This window comes from Panulirus ornatus, chromosome 45 (assembly GCF_036320965.1).
Source record: "Panulirus ornatus isolate Po-2019 chromosome 45, ASM3632096v1, whole genome shotgun sequence".
NCBI classification, from domain to species: domain Eukaryota; kingdom Metazoa; phylum Arthropoda; class Malacostraca; order Decapoda; family Palinuridae; genus Panulirus; species Panulirus ornatus.
This window is the reverse complement of record NC_092268.1, coordinates 402,217-413,116: the sequence shown is the minus strand read 5'-3', so window position 1 is coordinate 413,116 and position 10,900 is coordinate 402,217. Positions and strand designations below refer to the sequence as shown.

General features: G+C 41.0%; 2 protein-coding genes across 57 annotated transcripts in view; one reads left to right on the top strand and one right to left on the bottom strand.

The window, feature by feature from the left end:
• The window catches only part of IleRS (Isoleucyl-tRNA synthetase), a 415,824-nt gene that overhangs the window by 146,845 nt on the left and 258,079 nt on the right, over positions 1–10,900 (bottom strand). The gene's annotated exons all lie outside the window — the stretch shown is intronic.
• LOC139762964 (uncharacterized) overlaps positions 1–10,900 on the top strand; it is a 614,722-nt gene that overhangs the window by 491,572 nt on the left and 112,250 nt on the right. The gene's annotated exons all lie outside the window — the stretch shown is intronic.

Here is a 10,900-nt window from a genome sequence, read left to right as displayed (position 1 = left end):
CGTCTCTTAAAAAGGGCCCATTTATTATCGTCCCATTGTAAGATAAAGATGATTGAGTTAGTCGTATCCCTCCGCTGTTCTCAATACTCTAAACATATTTCATAAAACGAGTCAATAATGTTTTTGTTAAAATAAATAACCATTTTGTAATTGCGTAACTGCTTATGTATTAGTTTATGACAAGTAATAGTCTTCGCACGAGCCAAATTCCTTGGTGCTGTCCTCTTTCACAGTTTCATAACTCAATTATTCCATCCATACACTCTTCTTACTAGATAATTACTTGTCTGGATTATCTATATCATTTTTTTTTTTATAAAAGTTCATGATAAGGCTGTGCGCTGTTTATTAAACTGGGTTAGAAGCCTTAAAGATTCTGATCAAGTTACCCTTTACTCGGCTCTCATCCCTAGTGGACACATTTATGGCCTCTTATCTATCATCACATCACATCACTCGCTATGTAATTTGTGTTAAGAAACTGGAAAATACATCCTTTAACCTTGGTTTATTTTGAGAAGGGGATGAAATCTCCGGCCAGCCAGCGTGTGTTGTTGTTTGGGTCAGCTGACCCTTGAACGACGAGCCTAAATTATTTTTTTATTTATATATTACAATAAGAAACCTTCAAAATGTATCTATCAAGATTCAACAATTTATTTATAATAAAAAAATTATAAAAACGTCCCTTTATATGGGTTATTTAGCTTTCGTCTCTTATTAAGGCATTTACTATCGTACCATTGTAGATAAAGATGAATGGTAGTCTTATCCCTCCGCTGTTTTCAATACTCTAAAGATATTTCATAAAACGGTGTCAATAATGTTTTTGTCAAAGTAAATAGTATTAGCGTATGACAAGTGATGTCTTCGCACGAGCCAAATTCCTTGGTGCTGTCCTCTTTCACAGTTTCATAACTCAATTTATTCCATCCATACACCTTCTTACTAGATAATTACTTGTCTAGATTATTTATATCATTAATTTTTATAAAAGTTCATGATAAGGCTGTACGTGTTTTATATAAACTGGGTTAGAAGCCTTAAAGATTCTGATCAAGTTACCCTTTACTCGTCTCCTCATCCCTAGTGGACACATTTATGGCCTCTTATCTCTCACTGTAGCTCGGCTATCATCCTGGTATCATCTACCTTGCCTTCTAGACCCCCTCTATCTCTTCCTCTAATTTTGGCCCTAAGTTATGAGCAGTTGATTTGAATACTTTCCTTCTCATCTATTTTAACAAGTTGACTATACACTTTGGACTCCTCTTAAGTCCTTGAAACACAGATATATTCCTGAAACTATTATTTCCCTCTGGATAATATTCATATCAAAGTATTCTTTCACAATGTCCCAATCACTTTACTCTCCATTTACTTAAGTTCAGTTTCGTCAAATATTCTAGACCTCTTGTTCAGTTGTGGTCGAGGGAAGGTATAGGGGGGAAAAAAAGGAGTTTTGAAAGCATTGAATAGGGACAGAGTGAGAAAAGGAAAGTACAGGGAAGGCTTTCTTGTTCCTTTATCGTGTGGGAGGCAGTAAGCACTTGGTTGAGTTTTACCACTTTACTCTCCATTTACTCAAGTTCAGTTTCGTTAAAATATTCCAGACCAATTGTTCAGTTGTGGTCGAGGGAAGGTATAGGGGAAAAAAGGAGTTTTGAAAGCATTGAATAGGGACAGAACGAGAAAAGGGAAAGTACAGGGAAAGGCTTTCTTGTTCCTTTATCGTGTGGGAGGCAGTAAGCACTTGGTTGAGTTTTACCCACTTTACTTTCCATTTACTTAAGTTCAGTTTCGTTAAAATATTTCAGACCAATTGTTCAGGTTTGTGATCGAGGGAAGGTATAGGGGAAAAAAGGAGTTTTGAAAGCATTGAATAGGGACAGAACGAGAAAAGGGAAAGTACAGGGAGGGAGTAAGCACTTGGTTGAGTTTGTACTGGAGAGGTGTACTAGAGTTTACTGTAACCATTGCAAGTGTTAGGTGACAGAAAAGGTTGTGATGTCCCCCTTGTTAGCAGAGGAAAAGGTTGTGATTGTCCCCTTGTTAGCAGAGGAAAAGGTTGTGATTGTCCCTTGTTAGCAGAGGAAAAGGTTGTGATTGTCCCCTTGTTAGCAGAGGAAAAGGTTGTGATTGTCCTCTTGTTAGCAGAGGAAAAGGTTGTGATTGTCCTCTTGTTAGCAGAGGAAAAGGTTGTGATTGTCCTCTTGTTAGCAGAGGAAAAGGTCGTGATTGTCCCCTTGTTAGCAGAGGAAAAGGTGTGATTGTCCTCTTGTTAGCAGAGGAAAAGGTTGTGATTGTCCCCTTGTTAGCAGGGAAAAGGTTGTGATTGTCCCCTTGTTAGCAGAGGAAAAGGTCGTGATTGTCCCTTGTTAGCAGAGGAAAAGGTTGTGATTGTCCTCTTGTTAGCAGGGAAAAGGTTGTGATTGTCCCCTTGTTAGCAAGGAAAAGGTTGTGATTGTCCCTTGTTAGCAGAGGAAAAAGGTTGTGATTGTCCCTCTTGTTAGCAGAGGAAAAGGTTGTGATTGTCCTCTTGTTAGCAGAGGAAAAGGTGTGATTGTCCCCTTGTTAGCAGAGGAAAAGGTCGTGATTGTCCTCTTGTTAGCAGAGGAAAAGGTTGTGATTGTCCTCTTGTTAGCAGAGGAAAAGGTCGTGATTGTCCCCTTGTTAGCAGAGGAAAAGGTTGTGATTGTCCTCTTGTTAGCAGGGGAAAAGGTTGTGATTGTCCTCTTGTTAGCAGAGGAAAAGGTCGTGATTGTCCCCTTGTTAGCAGGGGAAAAGGTTGTGATTGTCCCCTTGTTAGCAGAGGAAAAGGTTGTGATTGTCCTCTTGTTAGCAGGGAAAAGGTTGTGATTGTCCTCTTGTTAGCAGAGGAAAAGGTTGTGATTGTCCCCTTGTTAGCAGAGGAAAAGGTCGTGATTGTCCCCTTGTTAGCAGAGGAAAAGGTCGTGATTGTCCTCTTGTTAGCAGAGGAAAAGGTTGTGATTGTCCCCTTGTTAGCAGAGGAAAAGGTTGTGATTGTCCCCTTGTTAGCAGAGGAAAAGGCTGTGATTGTCCTCTTGTTAGCAGAGGAAAAGGCTGTGATTGTCCCCTTGTTAGCAGAGGAAAAGGTTGTGAATGTCCCCTTGTTAGCAGAGGAAAAGGTTGTGATTGTCCCCTTGTTAGCAGAGGAAAAGGTGTGATTGTCCCCTTGTTAGCAGAGGAAAAGGTTGTGATTGTCCCCTTGTTAGCAGAGGAAAAGGCTGTGATTGTCCTCCTTGTTAGCAGAGGAAAAGGCTGTGATTGTCCCCTTGTTAGCAGAGGAAAAGGTTGTGATTGTCCCCTTGTTAGCAGAGGAAAAGGTTGTGATTGTCCCCTTGTTAGCAGAGGAAAAGGCTGTGATTGTCCCCTTGTTAGCAGAGGAAAAGGTTGTGATTGTCCTCTTGTTAGCAGAGGAAAAGGTTGTGATTGTCCCCTTGTTAGCAGAGGAAAAGGTTGTGATTGTCCCCTTGTTAGCAGAGGAAAAGGTTGTGATTGTCCCCTTGTTAGCAGAGGAAAAGGTTGTGATTGTCCCCTTGTTAGCAGAGGAAAAGGTTGCTTTGTCCCCTTGTTAGCAGAGGAAAAGGTTGCTTTGTCCCCTTGTTAGCAGAGGAAAAGGTTGCTTTGTCCCTTGTTAGCAGAGGAAAAGGTTGTGCTTTTGTCCCCTTGTTAGCAGAGGAAAAGGTTGTGATTGTCCTCTTGTTAGCAGAGGAAAAGGTTGCTTTGTCCCCTTGTTAGCAGAGGAAAAGGTTGTGATTGTCCCCTTGTTAGCAGAGGAAAAGGTTGCTTTGTCCCCTTGTTAGCAGAGGAAGAGTTGGGAAATACGCGTCTCAGAGCCAGTAGACTTGTCGACTGCTCCAGATGGCAAGACTGGGACTACCAGTACTCTTTTGGTGTTGGTGTCAATCTTGTTATGCTCACAGGTCATGGTGTTGGACTAGTGGCAGCCTAGGTCAATGCCAATGGCCAATGGGGTGTCACGAAAAAGCCGTTGATTGGTGGAAGTCATGATGTGAGGAGGGGGTTGACCTCCCAATTAAAGGTTGGGGTCAGCGACCAGTGGGAAAGTCTACCTGGGTCACATGAGGCTAATGTATTTGAGACATCCATGAGTCGCTGTCAAAGAGATTTGCTGGACATATGTGCCACAAAACAATAGTACTATGCTATTCCCTAACTCGACCCTTTCTTTTGATGAACATTAGGGCAACGGTGAGGTAAAGGCTTCTGTTGGATGGGCAGCTAGTGCTGGTAAGGTATGGGAGAGTGGCAGAAGGTCTGGTCAAATTTTATCAATGGTGGCTGTAGAATGCAAGAGACAAGAGGATAGACATTATTTTGTAGTTGTAAGATGCAGCTGGGGAGTGGAAAGGAGGTATTATGACAACAGCAGGGCAAGGGGAATGTCGGGTTGAGGATGGAAGGATGGCAAATGTCAATGTGTGAACTATGTCCAGCTCTCTCTCTCCTCTCTCTCTCAGTCATTCTGAGAGTCACTAGATTAATGGATATTCTTGAATGTCGAATGTGTCCTTTGCTGTGATTTCTGACTGAGGATCACACTTGGGAAATGTGGAGAACACACAAATGCTTTAGTGGGAAAAGAGAAAGGTACAGCAGCTCGGGGCGAGATGCTGTAAGTGGTGCAGGGTTAGATGAGTGAGTTGAGGCGAGTTAGGAGTCCTGTGGTGCTGGTGGCAATGCAAGAGTGGTGAGGTAAAGTGCCTCATGGCTCTGGGGCAGGAGTCCAGGAGGAAAGATTGTCCCCTGGAACTTCTACAGGAGGAAGGTGCCGAGGTTATGCAGCAGGAGAGGAGGCGTTGAAGAGATCTAAATCCCCTTTGGCGTCTTCAAAGGCCCTTTACAGGGGAATAGTGGCATCTGAAGGGAAAGAGACAATTTAAAAGTTTACTTAAAAGACCGTTTAGGGTGCCAAAGTCCAATACAGTTGCATGGTGGCATCCAAAAATAAAAGACAAATTAACGTTTAATTAAATCCCCTTTGGCGGCGACCAAAGGCAATTACAGGGGCATAGAGGCATCAAAAGGAAAGAAACATGAAGAGATTTTCTTTAATGCCACTTTGGGGATGCCAAAGGGCAAGAGAATTGCGGTGAGGCATCCAAAAATTTAGAGGAAAATTGAAGGATTAATCTAAATCCCCTTTGGCGTCTTCAAAGGCCTTTACAGGGGAATACTGGCATCTGAAGGGAAAGAGACAATTAAAAGTTTACTTAAAAGACCGTTTAGGGGTGCCAAAGTCCAATACAGTTGCATGATGTCATCCAAAAATAAAAAGACAAATTAACGGTTTACTTTAAATCCCCTTTGGAGCCGCCAAAGGCAATTACAGGGGCATAGAGGCATCAAAAGGGAAAGAAACATTTGGAAAGCTTACTTTAATGCCACTTTGGGGATGCCAAAGGGCAAGAGAATTGCGGTGAGGCATCCAAAAATTTAGAGGAAAATTGAAGGATTAATCTAAATCCCCTTTGGCGTCTTCAAAGGCCTTTACAGGGGAATACTGGCATCTGAAGGGAAAGAGACAAATTAAAAGTTTACTTAAAAGACCGTTTAGGGGTGCCAAAGTCCAATACAGTTGCATGATGTCATCCAAAAATAAAAAGACAAATTAACGGTTTACTTTAAATCCCCTTTGGAGCCGCCAAAGGCAATTACAGGGGCATAGAGGCATCAAAAGGGAAAGAAACATTTGGAAAGCTTACTTTAATGCCACTTTGGGGATGCCAAAGGGCAAGAGAATTGCGGTGAGGCATCCAAAAATTTAGAGGAAAATTGAAGGATTAATCTAAATCCCCTTTGGCGTCTTCAAAGGCCTTTACAGGGGAATACTGGCATCTGAAGGGAAAGAGACAAATTAAAAGTTTACTTAAAAGACCGTTTAGGGGTGCCAAAGTCCAATACAGTTGCATGATGTCATCCAAAAATAAAAAGAGCAAATTAACGGTTTACTTTAAATCCCCTTTGGAGCCGCCAAAGGCAATTACAGGGGCATAGAGGCATCAAAAGGGAAAGAAACATTTGGAAAGCTTACTTTAATGCCACTTTGGGGATGCCAAAGGGCAAGAGAATTGCGGTGAGGCATCCAAAAATTTAGAGGAAAATTGAAGGATTAATCTAAATCCCCTTTGGCGTCTTCAAAGGCCTTTACAGGGGAATAATGGCATCTGAAAGGGAAAGAGACAAATCAAAAGTTTACTTAAAAGACCGTTTAGGGGTGCCAAAGTCCAATACAGTTGCATGATGTCTTCCAAAAATAAAAAGAGAAATTAACGGTTAAGTTTAAATCCCCTTTGGAGCCGCCAAAGGCAATTACAGGGGCATAGAGGCATCAAAAGGGAAAGAAACATTTGGAAAGCTTACTTTAATGCCACTTTGGGGATGCCAAAGGGCAAGAGAATTGCGGTGAGGCATCCAAAAATTTAGAGGAAAATTGAAGGATTAATCTAAATCCCCTTTGGCGTCTTCAAAGGCCTTTACAGGGGAATACTGGCATCTGAAGGGAAAGAGACAATTAAAAGTTTACTTAAAAGACCGTTTAGGGGTGCCAAAGTCCAATACAGTTGCATGGTGGCATCCAAAAATAAAAAGACAAATTAACGGTTTACTTTAAATCCCCTTTGGAGCCGCCAAAGGCAATTACAGGGGCATAGAGGCATCAAAAGGGAAAGAAACATTTGGAAAGCTTACTTTAATGCCACTTTGGGGATGCCAAAGGGCAAGAGAATTGCGGTGAGGCATCCAAAAATTTAGAGGAAAATTGAAGGATTAATCTAAATCCCCTTTGGCGTCTTCAAAGGCCTTTACAGGGGAATACTGGCATCTGAAGGGAAAGAGACAATTTAAAAGTTTACTTAAAAGACCGTTTAGGGGTGCCAAAGTCCAATACAGTTGCATGATGTCATCCAAAAATAAAAAGAGAAATTAACGGTTTACTTTAAATCCCCTTTGAAGCCGCCAAAGGCAATTACAGGGGCATAGAGGCATCAAAAGGGAAAGAAACATTTGGAAAGCTTACTTTAATGCCACTTTGGGGATGCCAAAGGGCAAGAGAATTGCGGTGAGGCATCCAAAAATTTAGAGGAAAATTGAAGGATTAATCTAAATCCCCTTTGGCGTCTTCAAAGGCCTTTACAGGGGAATACTGGCATCTGAAGGGAAAGAGACAAATTAAAAGTTTACTTAAAAGACCGTTTAGGGGTGCCAAAGTCCAATACAGTTGCATGATGTCATCCAAAAATAAAAAGACAAATTAACGGTTTACTTTAAATCCCCTTTGGAGCCGCCAAAGGCAATTACAGGGGCATAGAGGCATCAAAAGGGAAAGAAACATTTGGAAAGCTTACTTTAATGCCACTTTGGGGATGCCAAAGGGCAAGAGAATTGCGGTGAGGCATCCAAAATTTAGAGGAAAATTGAAGGATTAATCTAAATCCCCTTTGGCGTCTTCAAAGGCCTTTACAGGGGAATACTGGCATCTGAAGGGAAAGAGACAATTAAAAGTTTACTTAAAAGACCGTTTAGGGGTGCCAAAGTCCAATACAGTTGCATGATGTCATCCAAAAATAAAAAGACAAATTAACGGTTTACTTTAAATCCCCTTTGGAGCCGCCAAAGGCAATTACAGGGGCATAGAGGCATCAAAAGGGAAAGAAACATTTGGAAAGCTTACTTTAATGCCACTTTGGGGATGCCAAAGGGCAAGAGAATTGCGGTGAGGCATCCAAAAATTTAGAGGAAAATTGAAGGATTAATCTAAATCCCCTTTGGCGTCTTCAAAGGCCTTTACAGGGGAATACTGGCATCTGAAGGGAAAGAGACAAATTAAAAGTTTACTTAAAAGACCGTTTAGGGGTGCCAAAGTCCAATACAGTTGCATGATGTCATCCAAAAATAAAAAGACAAATTAACGGTTTACTTTAAATCCCCTTTGGAGCCGCCAAAGGCAATTACAGGGGCATAGAGGCATCAAAAGGGAAAGAAACATTTGGAAAGCTTACTTTAATGCCACTTTGGGGATGCCAAAGGGCAAGAGAATTGCGGTGAGGCATCCAAAAATTTAGAGGAAAATTGAAGGATTAATCTAAATCCCCTTTGGCGTCTTCAAAGGCCTTTACAGGGGAATACTGGCATCTAAAGGGAAAGAGACAATTCAAAAGTTTACTTAAAAGACCGTTTAGGGGTGCCAAAGTCCAATACAGTTGCATGATGTCATCCAAAAATAAAAAGAGAAATTAACGGTTTACTTTAAATCCCCTTTGGAGCCGCCAAAGGCAATTACAGGGGCATAGAGGCATCAAAAGGGAAAGAAACATTTGGAAAGCTTACTTTAATGCCACTTTGGGGATGCCAAAGGGCAAGAGAATTGCGGTGAGGCATCCAAAAATTTAGAGGAAAATTGAAGGATTAATCTAAATCCCCTTTGGCGTCTTCAAAGGCCTTTACAGGGGAATACTGGCATCTGAAGGGAAAGAGACAAATTAAAAGTTTACTTAAAAGACCGTTTAGGGGTGCCAAAGTCCAATACAGTTGCATGATGTCATCCAAAAATAAAAAGACAAATTAACGGTTTACTTTAAATCCCCTTTGGAGCCGCCAAAGGCAATTACAGGGGCATAGAGGCATCAAAAGGGAAAGAAACATTTGGAAAGCTTACTTTAATGCCACTTTGGGGATGCCAAAGGGCAAGAGAATTGCGGTGAGGCATCCAAAAATTTAGAGGAAAATTGAAGGATTAATCTAAATCCCCTTTGGCGTCTTCAAAGGCCTTTACAGGGGAATACTGGCATCTGAAGGGAAAGAGACAAATTAAAAGTTTACTTAAAAGACCGTTTAGGGGTGCCAAAGTCCAATACAGTTGCATGATGTCATCCAAAAATAAAAAGACAAATTAACTGTTTAGTTTAAATCCCCTTTGGAGCCGCCAAAGGCAATTACAGGGGCATAGAGGCATCAAAAGGGAAAGAAACATTTGGAAAGCTTACTTTAATGCCACTTTGGGGATGCCAAAGGGCAAGAGAATTGCGGTGAGGCATCCAAAAATTTAGAGGAAAATTGAAGGATTAATCTAAATCCCCTTTGGCGTCTTCAAAGGCCTTTACAGGGGAATAATGGCATCTGAAGGGAAAGAGACAAATTAAAAGTTTCCTTAAAAGACCGTTTAGGGGTGCCAAAGTCCAATACAGTTGCATGATGTCTTCCAAAAATAAAAAGAGAAATTAACGGTTAAGTTTAAATCCCCTTTGGAGCCGCCAAAGGCAATTACAGGGGCATAGAGGCATCAAAAGGGAAAGAAACATTTGGAAAGCTTACTTTAATGCCACTTTGGGGATGCCAAAGGGCAAGAGAATTGCGGTGAGGCATCCAAAAATTTAGAGGAAAATTGAAGGATTAATCTAAATCCCCTTTGGCGTCTTCAAAGGCCTTTACAGGGGAATACTGGCATCTAAAGGGAAAGAGACAAATTAAAAGTTTCCTTAAAAGACCGTTTAGTGGTGCCAAAGTCCAATACAGTTAAATGATGTCTTCCAAAAATAAAAAGAGAAATTAACTGTTAAGTTTAAATCCCCTTTGGAGCCGCCAAAGGCAATTACAGGGGCATAGAGGCATCAAAAGGGAAAGAAACATTTGGAAAGCTTACCTTAATGCCACTTTGGGGATGACAAAGGGCAAGAGAATTGCGGTGAGGCATCCAAAAATTTAGAGGAAAATTGAAGGATTAATCTAAATCCCCTTTGGCGTCTTCAAAGCCTTTACAGGGGAATACTGGCATCTGAAGGGAAAGAGACAATTCAAAAGTTTACTTAAAAGACCGTTTAGGGGTGCCAAGGTCCAATACAGTTGCATGGTGGCATCCAAAAATAAAACAACAAATTAACGGTTTACTTTAGATCCCCTTTGGAGCCGCCAAAGGTAATTAGAGTGGCATAGAGGCATCAAAAGGGAAAGAAACATTTGGAAAGCTTACTTTAATGCCACTTTGGGGATGCCAAAGGGTAAGAGAATTGCGGTGAGGCATCCAAAAATTTAGAGGAAAATTGAAGGATTAATCTAAATCCCCTTTGGCGTCTTCAAAGGCCTTTACAGGGGAATACTGGCATCTGAAGGGAAAGAGACAATTAAAAGTTTACTTAAAAGACCGTTTAGGGGTGCCAAAGTCCAATACAGTTACATGATGTTATCTAAAAATAAAAAGACAAATTAACGGTTTACTTTAAATCCCCTTTGGAGCCGCCAAAGGCAATTACAGGAGCATAGAGGCATCAAAAGGGAGAGAAACATTTGGAAAGCTTACTTTAATGCCACTTTGGGGATGCCAAAGGGCAAGAGAATTGCGGTGAGGCATCCAAAAATTTAGAGGAAAATTGAAGATTAATCTAAATCCCCTTGGCGTCTTCAAAGGCCTTTACAGGGAATAATGGCATCTAAAGGAAAGAGACAAATTAAAAGTTCCTTAAAAGACCGTTTAGGGTGCCAAAGTCCAATACATTAAATGATGTCTTCAAAAATAAAAGAGAAATTAACTGTTAATTTAAATCCCCTTTGGAGCCGCCAAAGGCAATACAGGCATAGGGCATCAAAGGGAAAGAAACATTTGGAAAGCTTACTAATGCCACTTTGGGTATGACAAGGGCAAGAGAATTGCGGTGAGGCATCCAAAATTTAGAGGAAAATTGAAGGATTAATCTAAATCCCCTTTGGCGTCTTCAAAAGCCTTTAGAGCGGATACTGAATCTAAGGAAAGAGACAATCAAAAGTTTATTATAAGACCGTTTATGGGTGCCAAGGTCCAATACAGTTGCATGTGGCATCCAAAAATAAAAAAAACTTAAATGGTTAATTTAATCCCCTTTGG